The sequence below is a fragment of the Episyrphus balteatus genome, chromosome 2, assembly GCF_945859705.1.
Source record: "Episyrphus balteatus chromosome 2, idEpiBalt1.1, whole genome shotgun sequence".
NCBI classification, from domain to species: Eukaryota; Metazoa; Arthropoda; class Insecta; order Diptera; family Syrphidae; genus Episyrphus; species Episyrphus balteatus.
Window position 1 is genome coordinate 48506122 of NC_079135.1, and position 23489 is coordinate 48529610.

General features: G+C 31.3%; 1 protein-coding gene and 1 long non-coding RNA gene across 8 annotated transcripts in view; one reads left to right on the forward strand and one right to left on the reverse strand.

Annotated features, from left to right (window-relative positions):
- The first annotated feature begins 4776 nt into the window (after nucleotides 1-4776).
- Nucleotides 4777-23489, forward strand: part of LOC129912382 (DNA-binding protein D-ETS-3) — a 100397-nt gene continuing 81684 nt past the window's right edge. For 3 of the 6 annotated variants that reach the window (XM_055990591.1, XM_055990595.1, XM_055990596.1), the window contains exons 1-2: nucleotides 13806-13989; nucleotides 14061-14355. The gene's annotated coding sequence lies outside the window, so the exon portion shown is untranslated. Of the gene's footprint in view, nucleotides 5507-13805; nucleotides 14356-14603; nucleotides 15197-23489 lie in introns of those variants that run through there. The other 3 variants (XM_055990597.1, XM_055990592.1, XM_055990594.1) reach the window with 3 other exon arrangements.
- Nucleotides 14197-14720, reverse strand: LOC129912383 (uncharacterized). 2 transcript variants are annotated; one of them, XR_008771825.1, is made up of 2 exons: nucleotides 14542-14720; nucleotides 14197-14486 (listed from the first exon to the last, which is right to left on the reverse strand). It is a non-coding gene; the product is annotated as an uncharacterized LOC129912383 (long non-coding RNA). The 2 variants fall into 2 exon arrangements; XR_008771824.1 differs by having other exon boundaries at nucleotides 14197-14489.

Genomic DNA, 23489 nt, shown 5'->3' on the forward strand with positions numbered 1-23489 from the left:
ATACAGATACAGATACAGATACAGATACAGATACAGATACAGATACAGATACAGATACAGATACAGATACAGATACAGATACAGATACAGATACAGATACAGATACAGATACAGATACAGATACAGATACAGATACAGATACAGATACAGATACAGATACAGATACAGATACAGATACAGATACAGATACAGATACAGATACAGATACAGATACAGATACAGATACAGATACAGATACAGATACAGATACAGATACAGATACAGATACAGATACAGATACAGATACAGATATAGTTGTTGTTGTTTTTAATACGCAAATTGTTTTGATTTCAAATGTTTCGATGTCGTTTTTTTGTGCAAAACTCCATATAGATTAATAAAAAAAAAAAAAAGGCCTTATATTAGCTGTGTTTTATTTTCCTCGTGATCCAGATCACATCATGGTTTTTATTAGCTTAACAACAAAAGCAGGATTTTGTTTTGTTATTGTATTTGCAAGTAAATACAATGATCTGATCTGAAAATAAAACACAGCTATTATAAACATAGAAATAATCATTTTTATAAAAAAAAACCGTCTTCAATGGATCGAAACTTGGATTTTTGGTTTTATCATGGATTTTATAGTCAGGTGAAGAAAATGAAATGGGACACCACTGCAGACACCAACTTTCAAATACAAAAAGGATTATCAAAATTGATTCACACAGTCCAAAGTTATGAGGTAACAAACATAAAAGAAAAAAAAAATGAATTGACAACCTCCTCCTTAAAAAGAAAAAGTTTAAGAAACCTCTTAGTTTTTTTACGCTCAAACATCATTATGTATGTATAGGTTTTTCTTGTATTTTTAATAAGTATTTTTATATTGAGATTATTTATTATAGAGTCCTGAATATGATTGTAATCACAGCCAAAACGACGAGGAAAGCTTAAGATAAGTAACAAAAAGTAAGAGTTTATTATTATTTGTAACAATAATCATTTTTATCAAAAAAACAAAACCGACTTCCATGATTCAAAACGGGGTTTTATGGTTTTTCTAATAGTTCCTATAGCTTAAACTGAACGAAATTGAAATGGGACCACATTGCAGCCACTAGCTTTCCAATACAAAAAGAATTATCAAAATTGATTCACTCTGTCCAAAGTTATGCGGTAACAAACATAAAAAAAAAAATACAGACGAATTGAATACCTCCTCCTTTTTGGAAGTCGGTAAAAAGTCACGAAGATATTAATCATTTAATAAAGCACGTTCAGGAAACGTTAGGGACTTAATATTTAGTCTACCGTATCTGTGCATAACTATATTCCATATAGATAAAACATCAAATTAAAAAAAAACATGAATTTTTGACTGAAAAAGTAATTTTTTTTTGTTTTTTTGTTGCTTCCAAAAATATTAAGTTGTAAGTTTTTGCACTGTCGTTCGTTTGCCCAACGTTAGCCCAGGATAGCCCAACTTTTTTTTTCTTTATTCCACTATTTTTTCAAAATATACAACAAAAATCTTTTTTTCATATCAGAAATTGAAAAAATAGTGATTTTTTTTTAGTGTGAACAAATCGTTAGTTTAAAAATATGCCCAAGGTAAGCCCAGTATAGTCCAACTTTTATTTTCGCTATCCTATCCTTAGTTTAAAAATTATAGAAACATTGTATTCACATCATAAAAAAAAAAAAATAGTATGCATGCACCACAGTGACCTTTTAAATTTATAATTTAGAAAAAAGGAAATCCTCTAGTGTGGGCATTGCTCCTCAAATGTAATTTATATGACTTTGAATTCTTACTTGATTGAAAGTAGTCTATATAACATTCCTTTTAAGAAGCTTTAAGCTTTAAGTTGATATGATGATTTTTGATGTGAAAAAAAAAAAAAAATAATTGTGGGACCTATTGCGCAAGAGTGAATTCCCCTGTGTACACATAAAAACGTGTAAATTGCCTTAGAAACAAGGCAGAAACTCACACAGAAAAACTCACTTTTGCGGAATTGGGCCCCTGTTGTAATTTTAGCTGCGTTCCTTTGGGAACATTTATCTACTGCTTAGTAGGTACTTAAAACTACTTTTAAATACTATTGCTCTAATGAAACAGTTGTTCAAAGCAGCTTTAAGTAGGTACTAAGCAGTAGAACTAAGGGTGGGCTCTTGGGCTATCCTGGACTAACCTTGGCAGGTTTGAAAAAAAAGCATTTTGGGGTGCCAATTTCACATTGTTGTTTTCCTAAATTTTTGGAAAAAAGTGCCGAAATAAAAATTGTCAAAAACGTAAAAAAATGTCACAACACGACAAACAATTTTGGTTCTATACCTAAAGCTTTACAGATGCAATTGTTGCTCCTGTAAAGCATTATAGAAGCAAAATTGTTAGTAGGGAAGCCTTCCCAATCCTTGGTTATATAAGCCTCTACAGTAATCGAAGCCGAAAATTATCTCTGCGTGTTTCCAAGATATTGCTTTTTAAATAACGTCAATTTAGTCGAAATCTACAAAATTTGTCAGTACTATTTTTAGTACAAATAAGAGAGTTTATGGGGTTCTTTCACCTCAAAAAGGTTCATTCGTTTTGATTTGCGTATACATATATTATGCTGTAATGGAACATTGACTCTTACGAAAATATTAATTGTTCAATATCGTGCTTTGATCTAAGTTTTTTGATATTACTAGTATGAGTATCTAAAGAATTTTTTATGAGAGCTATTATCTTTATTATCTCAAAACTGAAAAACAACAATTCTTATATTGCAATGATATAAAACAATATCGCACATTGTGAAAGATAGTGTCACAACTCAAAACTCGATTTTTCAGAAGAAGTAAAATAAGAAAATCATAAAACTAAATTTAATCTTAAATGGATGAATTTGATAACGAGAGAGTCACGCCATTTGCTATAGATATAGATATTGACCTTGCGAACTAGAATATTGATCTTACTCAAAATCGTTGTAAGTCATATACCTAAGTCATGTTGATATTTATTTCGTTAAGGCTTTACTATTTTTTTCAATTGGAGTCTACATTTAAAAATGTTGATACCCAAAATTACTGAATAAATACAGGACAAATACAGATTTTTAAGCTCAATTACAAGGTACAGGATTTACATTCCAAATACAGAAGTGTCCTGCAGTGGCGTATCCAGAGTATCTGAGCTCCCTCTAAACTCTAAAATTTGGATGAGTGAATAGAAGGTATACCTGCCTACTTTCACATTTATGAAATTACTCGGGGATAGTTTTACTTTAAAGCTAAGATTATAATGTCTAATACTTACTACTAAAAGTACTTAACAGTTTTATAAAAATGTGGACAACCGATTAATTTAAAAATAGCACTAAACTAATACTAGTCTTCTACAAATCGTCAGTTCAAACAAAAAATTTACTAGCTGCTACTGGAAATCGCATGAACTCAGTGAGTTTTTCCTTTTCCTTTGGATCGACGATTAATAAAAAAATCCAATTTTTACTTTAGCGAAATTGAAGATATTTTGAAAAGTCTATAACTTCTAAACCCAACTAAGTAGACAGATTAAGGAAAACAATTTTACGACATCTTCAAAAGTCTCAATTACAGCAAAGCGATTTATCGGGATGTATCTATACCCTACCCACATACCTACTCGTAAATCGCTTTAAACAACAAAAGAATATTTTTTAAGAAAAAAAAAATCTCTCTTCACAGATATTAAACCTTTTACGAGTATGAAAAAAATATACTTACATATTTACGAACTGGAGCATTCATCCGTATCTCAATCTGGTAATAATTTAGATAACGCCCTCTTAAACACCGCCATTAAAGTTCCAAATCTTAAACTGTGAAAATCCTGAATTCTCCCTATTACAAATATTGATATACCTAGCTATACAACATAGTATCTTAACTCCTTTCGCCCCACTTAAAAATAATAAACCTTCAGCAAAGGTACATATAGCACAATTTTATACGAGAGATGTAAAAAGTATCTTTTTCTTTAACCGAAGGTAGTTGGTATATGGTAAGTATTCAGCTTTCTATAGATATATTTTTCCTTCTAAATCCAACGAATGCATTTTGCGTGAAAGATAAGAAAAGATACGTCTTTGCACACACATATCCTCAGTTCGAGCGAAAAAAAGAACTCATCTCAGCAGGAAGGGAAGGGAATCGCGGACACGGACATAAAACCGCCATTGTTGAAATCTCCAGTTCCTACGGTACGCATATCCGAGGATGAAGGTGGTATTGGTATCTGTATTCCTCTCTTGCTCCACCGACAGTGCTTTTATCCATCACCCGGCCAATGCGGTTTGTATGTTCCTTGCGATGCGAGGATATGCCATCAGAGGTACACACAGGATCTAAAATTCAACATCAACATCATCATCATCTTTGGTGACTCCTCCCCCATTCGGCAGAGGAACAGATAAGAATTCGGAATTCGTGAGTCAGGAATCATGCACTGCACCACGCATGCCCATCAAAAAATGCCGACCAAGTGTGGGTATCCTTGTGCTGATGTACCAATAGCAACCGCATTAACGGGGGTTGACATCCTCAAGGATGAGCCATAGAAATCGGCTTGCAAGTCGATTATCTACCATTTTTATCTGTGCGAACCAGCAGCATTCCTTGAGGTACAGATCGAGGGAGGATGTACCGCATCTCTACAACAGCTACCAATTTTCACCCCTAGGGCTACACCCTCACCAAAATCACGGCACACGGTGTTGTCCTCATTAAAAGGGATGATCTGCTATTAACTGTGCTACGCTACGACTACACAACTCGTCGCGTGTGTCTGTATCTGCAATTCAAATGTGTGTTTGTGTGGCGCAATGGTTTATCCGTTTTGTGGTTTAGACCAAAACTACTCTCGACGACGTTCTTGTTATTGACGGAATGCACATCGGACACAATTTTGGCATAGCCACTTGTATTTGGAAGTGAATTTTCTCAGTGACCCGCAACAACAAGCCAAAATCATCATTGTCGGATTTCCCCGGGCGATATCGGAACTATACGGACGCCGTTTATACCTACATCAAGTGTGAGAAAGGCTTGTTGCTTAAGACAATGTCTGCTAACTGTTTTATTGGCAGTTAACAATATTTGGCTGAACTATATTTACTCTGTACTCTACCAACAACCCTATTAGTATCACGAGCAATAGATTGCCTGGTTTGTCTGTGACGGAACCAAATAAACCACAAGTGTGGCGGAATTCTTCGAGAGTGACCGGTAAAAACGTGGCAATGTATTGTTTCCGGGTGTGATTTTGAAATATACCTACGTTAGTTAATGTTTTATGAATAAATAGAAAAAAAAAATAAATATTACAACACAACTTTGCAGAAAGGTGTTAAAAAATTCTAAAGCGTGAGGATAATAGAGGGATTAATTTTTGTATTTATACCTATCAATAAAAAGGATTAAACTGTGTTGGTGTAATATTTATAAGTGAATTTTAAGGATAACAAAGAATCAGTCAACGTTGATTTAAGGGAAGGTAAGTAACACCTTGGAAATTACAAGGAACCAACAGAATTTAATTAAAGAAAGCGTCATTAGAAGAAGCATGCAGTGGATTTCATAAATATAAAATGTAGTATTTCTACAGAATACTAGGTATAGATGTTGGGCAACAAAAGTTCCTTTAAAAGAATTCCGCAGATAAATTTTATGTTAAAAACCACTCTTAGTAGATTTTATCTTAGTAGATAGTTATCTAAGGTTATAAAAGATAGGTAATGAAAAACTCTACAATTGTCAACCAAATAATACAAAAACTTGGGAATGAATCAAATCATAATAATAATCGAGTATTTGTTTTATTGGTATTAAGGTTTGTAATAAAAATAAAATTAAGTTCTTTTCATACAAGACTTCGGGTAGTTTGAATTTTAATAAATAAAAGTTAAGAACAACTTTATATTATTTAATACAACTTCTGATTAAATTCATTTACTAATTTATTTCTCTATGTTAGTGTTGCAGTTATAAAATAAGTGAGTCAGAGTAAGTTGCATCTTGGCTAAAAAATTTAAGTTTAGTTCGGAAACAATGGTAATATTACTTGCCCCTCTTGAAAGATGTAGAAACTTATAAACCCGTCAACTACTCTCAGATATCTTAAGTTGTTTTTCTTGTTAGCTCTTGGTTTTTGAGAAGCTGCTTTCTTTCATCCCAAAGCAGCCCAATACTACTTCCAGCAAAGTGGTTTAACTCTTTTGCTCTAAATCAGGCTTGCCAAACTCAATGGTTATTAAGGGCCAAAACAGCGAGATCTAAATGTTTATGGGCCGCAAAAAAAGTAAAACTACAATTTTTTAAAACAGTAACATTAATGTTTTCTTCTTGATACCTAGAATCCCTTCTTTACTACCATTTTTTCAACAGACCAAGGAGAAAATTAGGCTGGATCTTATTTTTCTTAATAATTTAAAATTTCTACTCGCATCAGAAGGTTGTGTTAAATTTGCAAACGATTTTATATGGCAGTTTTAAATTGTCACAGATCTGAATGAAAAAGACTTATAAAATTCGGTCATATCCACTTTATAGAAATTTGGAAGTTACTTCGGAGTCACACTAAAAATCGCATGCCTCCATTTCGTATCATTCGACATTTATTCCAATTTTATGAAAACAAAAAAAACAAAGAATGCCCCACACCTAATGCATTAATGATCTTACCTACCATTGGGTTAAATCAGAACATTCGCTTCCAAATTTACGAGATCTTATAAATTTAATTCAATTTATAAGTTCAATCGCTCCACCTAAAATAAAAATAATTTTAATAATTTTTATTATTTTAGTTATTTTTTCTTCGTTCTTATAAATTTAATTCCATATTTATTTGTTCATTCCAAAAAACAAGTTTATGTCCAGCTTTATGAAAAATGATAGAGTATCAGCTTTTATATTTATAATTTGAAATAGTATACATTTATCCCATACACATTAAGTGGAAAACTTACGTTATTTAACCCCCCGAAAACCGTATAAAGCACAAAATTAGAGTTGTCAGACATTTGGAATCGATATTTAGACGCGTATGGATGCGAAACTGCGTACTTATACTTTGGTTATACCTACCTCTACTCCCAAGTCCCAAAATTTGATCGGCCTACTAGCAAAAAACTAGCTTTTTTCTCACTTTTGACTAGTACATGGAGAATTTCGGAGTTGGATTACTTCTACAATATGAAGGTTACAATCAGTGTTGCCACAGGCTTTTTTAGAAAAGTATCAAAATTTTTTAAAAAGCGTAACGAATGGGAAAAAAGAGTAACAAATTAAAAAAAAGTCATAAATCGAATCTTATCTTATTTGAAAGCTTATTTTTACCAAGTTTGCAGGATGCTGCAGCGAAAAAGAGGTGAAATAAAATAAACTAGTAGAATTTTCACTTTTCAAAAAGCAGAATGAAATTTTTAGTTTGAGCCTTTAGTTTGTGCGGCACATCTGCAGGCATCGCTGCTTGCAGCGCTGCACCCAAAATACATGTGCATCACTTTTTAAATTATTGATGCCGATTTCTGTCAAAAAGAATTGATAACCTTGATATTTTTTATAATTTTTTTTTGTAAGAAAACGATAAAAATGCGGTTAAAATGGAAGAAATAATTGAACAAAAAAAAAAACAAGATGATTAAGTTTTTTTTTTATGAATTCAATTAGTTCTTCCATTTTAAGAAAATCAAAACGAACGTTATTTGAATTTTTGAATGATAGATTGTGTTAACTGCCAATATCAGTAATGCCAAATAGCAAGTATTTTGTATTTTTGTTGAAACTTGGCATGGAATTTAGAAATAGAGACATGATGCAGCTCTGCGCTGCATGCAGATTTTTCTCCCATAAGAGCCCGTGTTATTTTATTTTGCTGCAGGGAAAAAACTGCACGTCTGTTTTGACCATAATACGAAGCTGAAACAAAATTTTATCAACGAAAACAAAATTTCAATATGCTTTCCGTTTTTCAGTACATAGCTGTAGAAAAGAATTCCGGATTATGTGGAGAGTTTTCCTGGCCCTTTTTTCTGTTATAAAGAGCTGTGTTGACGGTTTTATTTTGTATTTATTTTTTGTCCAAAAATGTATTTTCCGATATTTTTTCTTGATTTTAATTTAATTAATTTTTTTTTACTTTGACAGAATTCTCGATGATATTTTTTCGTTATCACTTTCGCTGTCGACTTTGAGGACTTAGAAAATTTAATTTTAATTGATTATTTTTAGTTGTGCCATTTTTGTGTAGTATTTTTCGTTTCTTATTTAGGTTTTAATCAATGAAATTTAAAAAACAAACGTTCTACTGGAGGCGGAGAGGAACTATTTATTAGGTTTTTTTATCTTTCTGAAAAATTGCCCTTCATTTTTAACAGTTTTTTCTTCTTGTGTATTGTTAAAAGATATTATAAATCCTCAAGAGCTTTTAGATTATATGTAGATACATTTTAAGATTGATAGCTGTTACTTTCGAAATTAAATGCATTTTATTTACCGACTTCCAAAAATTAGGAGGTATTCAATTCGTCTGTATTTTTTTTTTTTATGTTTGTTACCGCATAACTTTGGACTGAGTGAACCAATTTTGATAATTCTTTTTGTATTGGAAAGCTGGTGGCTGCAGTGTGGTCCCATTTCAATTTCGTTCACTTTTAGCCATATGAACTATTTTAAAAACCCAGTTTTGATCCAAGGAAGTCGGTTTTGTTTTTTTGCTAAAAATGAATATATTATATTATTTTATCATTGGAGAATAATTTAAAAATTGAAAGGTAGAACTATTTTTGGGAAGAATTTCTTGGCTAGAGTGTCTAGCCTAAACTTAACACATTAAATTTTCCCTTCATTAACTCCCATCCATTTAATCCTTAGCGAATGCAAATAGGTATCTATACAAAAAATTGATTTAAAACTATTTTACCATGAACAGCTCATTGTTACCTGCAAAATAGTCAAAATTATTGCATAAATTGTCGAATAAAAAAGTGCGTCCGGTTGAAATTTTCACCTTGCGATACAAACCCGCATTTTGACCAACTATAAAATTTTATTTAATCAACTCACGGACTCTGTATCATTTTTTAGATAATTTTATTGTTAATAAAAAAAAACCTCCAATTATCCCAACAAATTGACTTCTATGATAAGGACAACCACAAGAACACATTCCATGACAAAAATTTTGTCCCGCGAAAAATGCGATTTCATGTCAATATTTTGACTAATTTCCCTGACTAAATACCTACTTTGTTATAAAATGTGCTTTTATTTTGGAAAATTTACTATGCAAAATACGATTTGTTGAAATAGCAGGGCGTTTCAATTTCCCAAAGAGAAATATATTTAAATTCATTTCATTTAATTTCATCATTAAAATGTGAAAATAGTTAATACTTATCTTGTTTTTGTTCTAACTCAGTTCTTAACTTGCTAAAATTTTGCACTACAAATAACAAAACATGATTGTTAAGGATAAACAAAAGTAGACATTCGATTTTTATGATTTACACCAGAGATACCCAAAGGAGATGGGAAACTTTCGTACGTTTTACCCCCCAAAACCCATTTGTTTATTTCGTGTTGTTGTAATCTCTTTTGTATTCGTGAATAAATGTGAAAAACACACATAGTGTAGCCACGGTGTTTTTTCGCACATCTAAGCAAAAATGTCAATTTTTCACGCATACTTCGCCAAAAATGTATATTTTTTCACACATACTTATCCAAAAATGTCTAAAGCAGCTTGTAGGCAAACCGCGTATGACGTCAGAAGTTTCTCATCTCTTTTGGGTATCTCTGATTTACACAGAAATTTGTTTTCTGTACAACAAGGTCTATTAATATTTTAGTGGAGTAACTAAAGCCAAAAAATGGCACTATTAAGGAAATAAAGATTTTTTTGAACAAAAATTTTTTTTTGTTTTCAAAAATTTTTCATTAAATATCTTAAATTAAATGTAAATAAAAAATTGTGTAAGTTACATAATATTTAGGGTAAAAAGCTTTATGGGAGTGAGGGACAGTTTTTCATCGTTTGAAAGGTAGATGCAATTTTCTTACAAATTGACTTCAAACAAAAAAAAAAAAATATATTTGAACCCAACGGCAACACCTACAATATTAAGATGTACATTTGTTCAATTCAGAATAAAAAATAAACAATTTATTTGTTTAAGGAGCTTTAAATCGTGCAAATAGGAATTGTAATAAATAGGCAATCAAAAAGAGGAATCAACTGTTACCTTAGATATAAAATATTCAAAATTTCAAGCTAAACTTTTCCTTCTTGACTCGCTGACCAACAGAAATCAAAATCATCTTCAAAAAGGTTAGTTAGGATAAAATGGGTAAAATTATATACAGGGTGTCCCAAAAGTAATGGATAAAACGAAATATGCTGATTGGAAAACATAAGGGCTGTCAGAATTTGGTAACTTGTTCATCCCAAATCCTAACGGTTTTCGATTTAATGCAATTCTTGTGAAATTTCGAAAAATCCCTGCATTGCAACAGTATTTTGCTTCCTGCGCCCATTATTGATTATTGATTTTTGTTTTTTTTTTTTTTTTTTTAAATTCTTTTACAAAAACATTGCCAAATAATAAGGAACAATAAATTAATCAAAATATTTTTTATTCCATACGCCATTTCGCTGCAAATTAACTAACAGTTTCAAGTTTTATAAAAAATCAATTTCGAACTTTAATTTGAGAGCAACACCGCAAACAAAATTTGTAGGGTATGAGAATGGTTTATTATTTTTAAAAGTTGCCCTTTTATTGTAGTTTTTAAAAAAGTATAAAAGTTTCCAAAGTTACAGTTATATCGCAAAATATTACAATTTGAATTTAACAAAACAGGGTTTTTCAGACCAAAAATACAAACAAAAATAGAGGCTTTTGTTCAAAGATAACAATAATAAGGCAAATTTTTAAAATAATAAACCATTCTCATACCCTACAAATTTTTTTGCGGTGTTGCTCTCAAATTAAAGTTAGAAATTGATTTTTTATAAAACTTGAAATTTTGTATTTTAATTTTTTTTTTCCTGAAATTTTATTTCGGAAAATAAAATATCTGACGACGGTATTTCAATAATATTATTCATAAGAGTAATGTAGATAATAATTAAACAAAAGGATTCAGTTGTAACCTCATTAAAAAATAGTTGAGTAAATAATGAATTGCAGTGTTAGCAAGAGTGTTATCTACTTGCTAACAAAATAAGAATAAATCATAAGGCGAATACAGTGAATATCAGAAAAGTTTGAATATAAAACCTTCTGCTGGAATCCCGTGTGTAAATATATTTTACCAGACACTCTGCCGGCCACTAACACCTTAAAAAATTAAAAATTCTTATCAACAACTCTTTTTATACAAGCAACACGTTCAACCGGAAAACACGTCTCTTAAATTTTTTTAAATAAATTTCCATTATTTTCAAAACCAAAGGTTTACATCGACACTCGCATTTTCTTCAAAACATTTGCATAATATTTACATTTTTCTTCCGCACATTCATTGTCTGCGCATTTCATTTGTTTACTTTTTATTTTTTCATATTATAAACCCCTTGATGGTTGGACGTAACGCAATTCTCTCGATTACCAAAATGAAGAAGAAATAAAAAAAATAATATTTCTTTACTAATTTCAGCAAATTTCTGAAATGACCGACCACAAACGAAGACGACAGTTTGTCAATTTGAAAATTAAGTATTATATGCAATCGCAAAGAGTAGGTAGATATAACTTTACTAACGATACTATAATATAAATATGAGCATTACGAGACGTCCGACACTAGGTCACACTCTACCCTTAGACCAATCGAACCACAAATCGTCATCTACTTGTGTATTCACGGCGACCACTGTGTGTTTTTAATTGTACTGTGCGGCCCATGTCCGGTACCGGAAGGGGTCAATTTATGAGCTTCTGTAAAATGTAAACAGCGATCGTATGAATGAAAAGTGAACGGATTTAGGGGATGGTAAATTGTATATTTTAGAGTATTTAAGATTAAATTTTTGAATAAATCAATAATTTTATTTAATTCCGTTTTCTGTGTTGGATGGATAGATTTGTTAGTTTTACATACATGTTTCTGTCAGTTATATTTAATAATTGTCTTTTTGTTTTATTTTTTCAATGAAGATCTTACACTCGAATTTTAGATTAATATTAATTTTGAGATTTTTTTCGTTGGCTATCTTCTTTTTAACGGATACCTCCCATAGAACGAGCTATTTAAAAAAACCTCTAAATATTTCGATTAAATTACGAGTTTTCAATGGTCTCTAATGGAAAACGGAAACATTTCGTTGCCATTTTTGCAACTCGTCAAATGGTGTTCTATTCTAGGTATTCAAAATTTACATTATCATTTTTTAATGAGTCACACGTACTTGCTCTCATGTTCAAATTTGCTTGGAATACTACCTACTTAAAAGTTTTTAAATATTCATTAAGGAATAAAAGAACTAAAAAAAAAAATTATATAAAATTAGGTTGAGGTTTAGGGGGTCAGAACACCCCCAAACGAAGCAAAAAAGAATTTGAAAACAGTCGTTGAGTACCTACAGACTTAAAAAAAAATTAATTTTTATTGGAATTTTAATTGACATATATAAAAACAGAGTTCAAAAAAATCCATAGGTCGCGTTTTCTTCTTCTTCTTCTTATTCTTTTATTATAAGTATCAAAAAAAATATTTTTTTCTTATTTTAATATTAGAGTTACTAAAACGTTTTTTTATATGTATTTCATTGAAATCGGTCGAGTCGTTTGCAAAAATGCATGTACCAAGAAAACGGTTTTATGGCAAGTATCGTTAATAATGATGCAATAAATATTTTTGTATTTCAAAGTACGGCCTTATTTGACATTTTTGAGGTAGGTACTGTTAATTTTGTTCTGAAAATAAAAATTTATTTTCTCAAAAAACCCCTAACTACAAAGTTTTCTTCAGTCAATTGCAATTTTATCTTAAGTACTCAAACTCTCCCCCTCGAATGAAGGTTTCCCAACTTTAGATTTCATTTAAAAAAAAAAACTTTTTATCTGAGCTGTATCTTATGCCATTTCAAATTACTCAGGATTAAACGATCTACAAAAGTGCCTATTACGACGCGACGTAACTCTAACTTGCACTGGCGAAAAAATAATTTTTTTGACCTCACTAAAACAATTTCCTCAATGAATTTAAGCTGCAAACGGAGTGTAACACTAAATTTATGCAATAAAGATGCATTTTTAAAAACAAATTGAGAACATTTAAATACTTAAAACAATATTTTTGATATTTCACTGACAAATTTTTTTTTTAAATTGATTTTCGAAAACCAAATTCAAACAAAATTTTTTATTTGAATTCCTTGTTGTCAATAAATTCTCTTCTCGATTTCAAATCAGAATCCACTCAAGAAGTACTAATACATGAATTTTCAAATGCCAAAAAAAAACTCAATCAGTGTGTTTTTTTTTTTAATTCAAGAATTAATTGTTTTCTGAAATTGAAATTAATAAAAAAATAGAAATATGTGCATAAAAGCGATGGAACTATTTATTATGATTATCTTCTTTGTCATCGTCCTCATTATTATAATTTTTCAACTTTAATACCATGTCATTCGTTAGCCAGAAAAAACATTAATTCAAATTTTTGACATTTAGAATTTTCAAAAACGCAAAAAAAAAACAGAATTGAGTGGAAGTGATTCAAACCGTTTTATTGGATTTCAGAACGAGTTAATCCTCGAGTGAAACCAATCGAAAACGACATTAATTAAAAACAAATTTTGTCAATATCTGTAAATCCTTGAAAACGGCAACTAAAAAAAGTTCAACATTATTGTTGATACAACTCGATGGGAGTGGTCAATGATTTCGATGCCGTCGGCGACACATCTGGATCAGTTTTTCTGGCATCAGCAAAAAAAAAACTCCTTAGAATGTATGCTGTCATTATGAGGTTTTTAAGTTGATTCAAAGTTAATCGGTCTCGACTTTTTAGTTGTGTTTTTTTTACACGAATTTTCTCAGTATGTCTAAAGTCGACCCTTGTCGAAAGGCACATTGGTTGTTTGTACCAGATTAGTGGATTATAGACCGGTTTCTGGTATTCAGACAATACTTTGGATAGCCGACATTTACAAGTTCTTGCAAGACAAAAGACGTATTTAAAGCTTGGAAAATTTGAGCATGTTTTATTGCGCTCATACTTGGTAAATGATTTGGTTCTTGCCATCACCTATGTGGTTCAAGAGTTCTACAGGCAGACCATTGGAGCCGGCTGTTTTGTTGTTTTAAGGATTTTAACAGTCCTTAAACTCTTGAGGTGAGTTTTCTTCTTGTGCATGATTTCTTTATATAATTTCTATTAAGCACCTGTTGGAAATGATGTACAGCTTAAACGTCCAACACCTAATAATTGCAACTTCTTCTTTTTTCTTTTCTTCTTCACAAAACCTACTGAAAATATTATTAAAATGTGCTACACATCGTCCCAGGTGAGGTATTATACCACCTACGCCATCCCATAGAAAATAGAGACAGTGGAAGTTTAGTTTTGAATGAAAATTGTTGTTCAAACTATTCTTATTCGCACTTTGACGTGAGTTTCTATTTTCTTATGGTAGTTTCTGTTTATAATAATAAAATATTTAAAGTAAAAAAAAAAAAATTAAATTTTCTAATGAAGTGTTTACTACCACAACTTAAATGAATATCGGGCGTTTTTGTATTTGCAAAATGGGTATTTTCCGAAATACGAGGTCTAACTAAGAAGTAGTAACAAGTGGAAATTGAAGTGATATCTTAATATTTTAAAAATTTAGTTCCTAATTAAAAAATATAAAGCAGTGCATAAAAAGTTGAAATAAATAAATGAAAAATTAATGTACATAGCTGACATGATTGAATGTTTCAAACAAAACAAAAATCCAGCGTTAAAGAATGTTCTTGCTGATAATAAGATATATTATTCAACAAAGTGTCAATTTTAACCAATTAAAATTCGAAATGAAAATTTAAAAGTTTCGAAAATGAAAAATTTAAGAGTTCCCCGCTGAGAGATACCACCTTATCATATTTCATTAAATCAATAAAAAAAAAAACTATGAGATCTCGTTTTTTTGGATATTATTGCACATGAAGCTGGGATATTCATCACGTATGAGGTATAATGAATATTAAAACGATTTGTTTCCATTTCTTTTATTAACTTGTTTTGTCGACGGTGAAGCTTGTCAATTCAAATAAATTAGTGCCAGGAGTGAAGAATGAAATTGCAGAAAGCAAAAAATATTCATTATTTACTTTTCAAAAAAATAACCTAACAGCCGTTAAGTCGCGCCAAAAATTATAATCGTGGGTGCACAAATATACATGTTATTGTAGATTATATCACAACAAAAACATTACTGTTAAAAAAAGAGCCAAGTTCTCCTATGTTGAAATTTTGCTGGCACAAAAAGTACTGAGATGTAAAAGTGTACCAAGTTCTAAAGTTTGGGTTCAAATTCGTATCAATAAAATTTTGATTGTTCTCTTGACAATTTTTCTTAATTATCGATTTTTAAAGTTATTTAAAAAATTGCCAAGTAAACAATCAAAATTTTATTGATACGAATTTGAACCCAAACTTTAGAACTTGGTACACTTTTACATCTCAGTACTTTTTGTGCCAGCAAAATTTCAACATAGGAGAACTTGGCTCTTTTTTTAACAGTAATGTTTTTATTGTGATTTCACTACTTTTTGCAAGGTATGGCTGTAGAATATAAAATCTCTATATTTGATGAAAATTCAGTGAAAATGGGTGGTTGCCACGCCCCCTGCCTGAAATTCTCAAACTTTAAATTTTTTCCTTTGTGTAAACTACCAGCTCCACCATTCTACCAAATTTCAAGATTCTACGACAATCAGAAGTGCTCTATAATATTTGATGAAAATTCAGCGGGAATGCCGGTTGCCACGCCCCCTGGCTGAAATTCTCAAATTTAAAATTTTTTCCTTTGTATGAACTACCAGCTCTACTATTCTACCAAATTTCAAGATTCTACGACAATCAGAAGTGCCCTATAATAATTTATGAAAACTCAGCGGAAATGGGTGGTTGCCACGCCCCCTGGCTGAAATTCTCAAGTTTTAAATTTTTTCCTTTGTATGAACTACCAGCTCTACTATTCTACCAAATTTCAAGATTCTACTACAATCAGAAGTGCTCTATAATAATTTATGAAAATTCAGCGGAAATGGGTGGTTGTCACGCCCCCTGGCTGAAATTCTCAAATTTTAAATTTATTCCTTTGTATAAACTGCCAGCTCTACTATTCTACCAAATTTCAAGATTCTACGACAATCAGAAGTGGTCTATAATAATTTATGAAAATTCAGCGGAAATGGGCGGTTGCCACGCCCCCTGGCTGAAATTCTCAAATTTTAAATTTATTCCTTTGTATAAACTACCAGCTCTACTATTCTACCAAATTTCAAGATTCTACGACAATCAGAAGTGCTCTATAATAATTTATGAAAATTCAGCGGAAATGGGCGGTTGCCACGCCCCCTGGCTGAAATTCTCAAGTTTTAAATTTTTTCCTTTGTATAAACTGTATAAACTACTAGCTCTACTATTCTACCAAATTTCAAGATTCTACGACATTCAGAAGTGCTCTATAATAATTTATGAAAATTCAGCGGAAATGGGCGGTTGCCACGCCCCCTGGCTGAAATTCTCAAGTTTTAAATTTTTTCCTTTGTATTAACTACCAGCTCTACTATTCTACCAAATTTCAGGATTCTACGATAATCAGAAGTGCTCTATAATATATGATGAAAATTCAGCGGAAATGGGCGGATGCCACGCCCCCTGAATTGAAAATCTCAAATTTTCGATTTTTTCCTTTGTATACACCACAAGTCCTATCACCGTGTAAAATTTCAAGTTTCTACGATATCGGGAAGTTCTCCATAATTTTGATGATCTGTCAGTGAGTCAGTGAGTCAGTGAGTCAGTTACGGTTTTTGCGATTTTTGAAGCCCTATATCTCAGAAACTACTCATCGTAGGAGGCTGAAATTTTGTGAGGAGTTTGGTTTTTACGAGCTCAACAAATGTAGTGAGTTTGAAATTTCTAGCATCTTTGGTGTGGAAGTTAGAGGGGGGTCGAAAATGGCCTGAGTTGTTTCCTGTAAATAAGGGTGTAGTGCCAAAGTTGCTAGAGAACTTGGCTGGGCACTACCGTGCCCCTTGATTACAAAAAACCGTTATCAAATCCTGGCTCCCGAGCTATCGTACTACGTGCCAAAATAACAAATAACAAATACCTCGTTTCATTTGGAAATGAATACCTTTTAAGAATATATTTTTGAAACAGCATGTTGTTTTGAAAACATACACTTTAAATTGATGTCGAAGAGTGGAAAATGACAAAAAAATGGAATTTTTGAACTTTGACAGCTTATGAATTCTAGGTGGTTTAATTGAATCACATGTTTATACATTTTTAAAAAGGTATCTTCTATCAGAAACTATAAAAAAATCAAAAATTGGTAAAAATTTGACGAAGCTAGAATGTTTTCAATGGGTGAAGGTCCAAACGGTTTTTTGCCACCTAACTCTAGATTTTGACTTTTTAAATACGTCTCCGCCCGCGTATATTTTGAAACCTGGTTTTTGTAACACAGTGTTATCTGTATATACAAGTACTTACTCAATTAACTCAAAGGTGTAGGTATCTTACCGCCCAAAATTTTGTTTACATAAATATGTCCCTCCTACCTTACAAGACTAACGTAACTAAAAACCTCTCGTTTAAATCATATCGACAGTTTTTTTTTGCTAAAATGTCAAATATACCAATATCTTGTTTAATGGTTTTGTATTGTTGTCGAAGATGTTGAAGTTCAATTTTAGCGATATGTGAAAATAATTTTACTCAAAAGAATACAAATCTAAGCACGGTTTGGCAAAAAAAAAAACTACCGACGCATTTTCAAAAACTTAATGTTTCGTTTCTGTCCTAAGAACAAACGGATTAATAATTGAGGATAATGATAGTTTTATAGGGATTTTAGAAAATCGTGATTATTTGAAATAAATTGCAGAAAATCAAAATATTAGTTAATTTTCAATTTTTCGTATGTTTCCATCAGTTATTTTGGTTCCATGGTACCAATGGGAAGTTTAAAGTATTAGTGTCTCTTCTTATCATTCTAAAAGTAAGTGCAAAAAACGAAAAGTGGACTTCAACCATTAAAGTGTAGCGTTATTGGACTTCTCGTTCAAATCACTGCATGCAGCTCATAGTTTTTGCTTCATGGTCTTCTGAACTGGAGAATGCACGTTTTGAGTTTTTTGACCCCATCTGAATTGACTTATTTATTTATTAACTGCGTGCTCACCACTTATGCCTAGTGATATCTGCAGTAAATTCCAGCTATTAAATTATAAGAAAGAATTTGACATCTAAATGCTACAAATAAATTTATAATTTTGCGTAAGAATCCTCTTATGATGTAATCATAACATAGTTTAAGATCCTATTATTTTTTTATCAAAATAATTTTTTAAAAGATCAGCGGTTGTTACATACTTCTTGTATTTGAACTGATTTATTTCTGAGAAATTCACGAGTTAAAATGATTTTAAGAAATTGAATATGGTGGCGTATACGTAACTTTTTTTTTTAAGTTTTCGTGTTTGAGAAAAATTTTGTTATACCTGGCCACGCAAAATTTGAATTTTATACAAAACTAAGTATAAAAGCCAAAAAAAATCATTAAAAGAATCAGCAATAACTATGATTTTAATATCTGCTCAGTAACTCATTTTTACCTTTAGATTATGTTAAAGGTTAAAAAAAGAAAACACTCTAAAATTCTTTTTGATAGATACATGCACGAAAAATTCTAACTCAATTCTAAAGTTCCACCTGAGCCTGTTAGCATTGTGGTAAAGATTGCAATTTCATCTTAAAAGCCAAGTAATACGACGCCAAGTTCAACTAAAGACAGCTATACCTTTATAGAGTTAGCAGTTGATGATGACCGTTGAAGGATTTGTCTTTTGCACCAGAGCTGAGGTTCAAGTTTTGAATCACATTTTTTACTCCGTTGTCGAGCGTTATTCGTTAATCGTTATTCATTTTGAACCTTCATCAACTATTTTTATTTGCTCTAAAGGGCATGCATTGGTTTCGTGTAGAAAAGAATATTCGAGGTTTTAATCAAAACCAAAATTACGATGATACAGTTTTTGAGGCATTGAAATTTTCTCGAAAACGGCTCTAACGAATTTCGATTGTGGTGTATGTATGTAATAGTCTTATTGATTCTAACAAAACTGCGTTTTTAATTTTTCTAAAAAAATTCAGAGAACGGAAATATAGCGCTGCCGTTTTTTTTTTGCAAAAATTGACATATTTTTTAGCAAGCACGTGCGACCCAGTAGTGCATTTAATTTTTTTTTAAGCCATCAAAATAGGAATTTTTTAGTCCTTTAATTTTTCTATTAGTTGATTTATTTTTTGAACACTGATAAGTTAGGTGTTGAACCGTTTACAATAAACTTATAAATTCTCCTCTTAAGTTGCGGATATCCCCTTCACGCAAACTGCCAGTCACGATTTTTAGCTTTTAGACTTGTTTGTAGACAAAATATTTTTTGTTATTTATTTATTTAACGTCTATAAGTTACAATAAATTTTCTAGCGAGACTTCATCCATTTATACTGCATACAAAAAATTATTTCACTTATAGTTCTAGGGAACTCAGAGCCGCTTCTAGGGCGCCTATTAATTATAAAATTACTTAAATTTTATAGTAGCTGTGTTAAGATTAATTTTTCGTTTTCTGTCAAATAATTGATTGTTTCAAAATTTGTAAGTTCTTGACGTTTATTTTCTTATTTGTGCAATATTTCATATTGCTAATTTATATATGCTTGGGGATACTATATCTAGATATTAGATACCTATAATCATGATTTTTTTTCCAGAAATTATGCATTTATTGTAGTTTAATGATAGGTTTCTACTTTTTATTTGCAATTGAACATAATTTTCCCAAAGTATTTTGTATTTAAAAAAAAACTGAAAGCTATAGAAAAAAAATCATGTGTGCAATTCACACGTGGTAGAAGTGAAACCTTAAGAAATCATTTTTCTTGCAAAAAAAAAAAATAGAAAAAATCTACCTATTTTTATTCTATCACCTAAAAAACCAAGTTTTTTATATATCAAAGATGTCTACAAGAGAAGTTAGAATTTTTTAAAGTCAACCATGTCGAATTTCCAGACTGAGATTACGGTACTTCCTAAACTGGTAGCTGGTCATCGCCAACAGATCTCCACAGGTGTTTTGAGGTATTTTTAAATTTTTTTTCAATTTAAGATTGTGTAACTTGTAGAGCACCTAACGTTATTGTGTGATATATCAAATAAAAGGTTATGTTATCAGCATGCGTATTAAAGTTAAATCAAATTTTTATGTGCACTAGATCAAAAGATATAACGTGTGTTGGAAAAGAACATCTTTTTACCGTTATCTCCGAATTTTGCATATAAAATTAATTGAAATTTTGTACAATTATAATCTATTTAATTACCTATCTACAGTACAAATTTCATTCATCTATCTATTAAAACAAAAAAGTTATAACAAGTTGAAGTCGTGTCGCGTTTTCGTTTCATCTTGTTTCAAATCACTACGATACTAAAGAAGTTTTCACTTCAAAAATTGAATTGACTTTTAGAAAAATTTAGAATTTAACATAGGTACCGACCGTGGTACGGGCTACTGACATACCGATTTTATTATGATTTTGTAATCCTTAAAGTTTTCGTTGTTGATATTATGAGTGTATTAAACACCAGAAAAAATGTTTATCTAAAACATCGTGGTCTTAGGGTTACCAGAATCATTATCATTTTGCATAAGACATATCGCTGGCCGAGAATTACACTCCGCTTCAACTGAATAAGCACACAAATTTTCAAAGGTATTTTTTCCATTTTTTCCTAAGATTGAGCTTTCATGTATTATTTGATGATGTTGACAGTTAGTCTGCGATGTTGAGAAACCAAATCAGAAAGAATAATTCTCAAAGTACCGCTATTTTTTTTTCGTGTTCTCTTACAAAGCGTCCCATATGGAAAAATGCAGTTTTTTTTTGCGTCAACTGAATAGACACACGGTCTTTCAAGGTCAATATCTTCGTTGTTTATGAGAGTTTTGAGGTGTTTGGCATACCAAATCAAAGGTTGAAATGTTCTCAGTGAGATTTTGTCATTTAATTAAAATTTAAAAAAAAGTAGTAGATTAAAAGCTTTGAATACTGTCGACAGAGCTAAAATTAATTTGTTAACGGAACAAGTACTGACCGGGTCTGCTATAGCTACCAAAATTGATCGGAGTTTTAGTGTGTTGCCTATTCGTACCTCAAAAATAAAAGTTCGTACAGGAAAAAAATATGAATTAAGGTAAAAAAACGGCAAAAATAGCAGTTAATCGACGAGAAATTTTGAGATCTGCCTCCAATTCATTTGACTCTGGGGCAAAAATCAAACAAAAAGCTGGTGTTTCTGCAAGTGTTTCAACACTCCGCAGAGCAATTAACAGCACGGATAATTTTAACCCATTAAAAGTCCAAAAGAAACCAACTTTAAACAAGCAACAAAAAGGTATTCGTTTGGAATTTTCTAGACTCCATATGAGCTGGAAAAATGAGTGACTCAAAGTGGTTTTTTTCGTTTGAAAAAGGTCAATTTTGATGGCCCCGATGACTTCAATTATGAATCCATCAAAATTGACCTTTTTCAAACGAAAAAAACGACTTTGCATCACTCATTTTTCCAGCTCATATGGAGTCTAGAAAATTCTAAACGAATACCTTTTTGTTGCTTGTTTAAAGTTGGTTTCTTTTGGACTTTTAATGGGTTAAAATTATCCGTGCTGTTAATTGCTCTGCGGAGTGTTGAAACACTTGCAGAAACACCAGCTTTTTGTTTGATTTTTGCCCCAGAGTCAAATGAATTGGAGGCAGATCTCAAAATTTCTCGTCGATTAACTGCTATTTTTGCCGTTTTTTTACCTTAATTCATATTTTTCCTGTACGAACTTTTATTTTTGAGGTACGAATAGGCAACACACTAAAACTCCGATCAATTTTGGTAGCTATAGCAGACCCGGTCAGTACTTGTTCCGTTAACAAATTAATTTTAGCTCTGTCGACAGTATTCAAAGCTTTTAATCTACTACTTTTTTTTAAATTTTAATTAAATGACAAAATCTCACTGAGAACATTTCAACCTTTGATTTGGTATGCCAAACACCTCAAAACTCTCATAAACAACGAAGATATTGACCTTGAAAGACCGTGTGTCTATTCAGTTGACGCAAAAAAAAACTGCATTTTTCCATATGGGACGCTTTGTAAGAGAACACGAAAAAAAAATAGCGGTACTTTGAGAATTATTCTTTCTGATTTGGTTTCTCAACATCGCAGGCTAACTGTAAACATCATCAAAAAATACATGAAAGCTCAATCTTAGGAAAAAATGGACAAAATACCTTTGAAAATTTGTGTGCTTATTCAGTTGAAGCGGAGTGTATAAGGTTGTATGTTTTATGGAAACCCCTGCAGAAATACAACCCTATAAATCTCAGCCAGCGATATGTCCACCATTTACCTTTTTTGCGTTAACTTTTTTTTAAAAGGATTTAGAAAAAAAAAAACAAATAAAAGATAGTGATAAAAACATATAATTTCACCCCTACCATCACATCCATCAGATAGTGATCATTAAAATAAACACAATTCACCATAATCCACCACTTCCAACACACCTCATTCTAAATTTTCTCTCCCCTTTTTATCACTCTCCCCCCTAACATTGGCTTATTTAATTAAACATATCAAAATCTTGTAATCTCCATTAATTAAACGCATTTAGAAACATCAACAATATAAACGTCGCATACAAATCTTCAAACTCGACAAACACGTGACTCGCCCATTTCGTCTAAAGAACATGCTATAGAAATGTCATCTCCTTTTATCTAAAGTTATTAATCTTCCTCGCAATTGGCGCATATACCTACCTACATTATAACATGGCGCGTTTACAAAGCTTCAAGTCTATATAGCATATCTAAGCAATGACTTCCTCTCAAACTCCTGCCATAGAATCGCATTGTTCTGATGGTGATGCTTCTGAATCAGCTATACAATCTTTTTTGGGGCAAGTCAATGTATCAGTAATAAAGCGGGCGTGTGCTCTATACACACCAGTCAGTCCATTATACATATAACAACAGAATTATTTGTTACGTGGGCGGATCATAATCACCCATTTCTGTATATCTCTGATTTCTGATCCCATATAAATGTTACGCAGTATGCATCATTTACATAGAAGAAAAGAACTCTTGGAATAAAAAAAAAACAAGGATATGAAAAGGATTCTA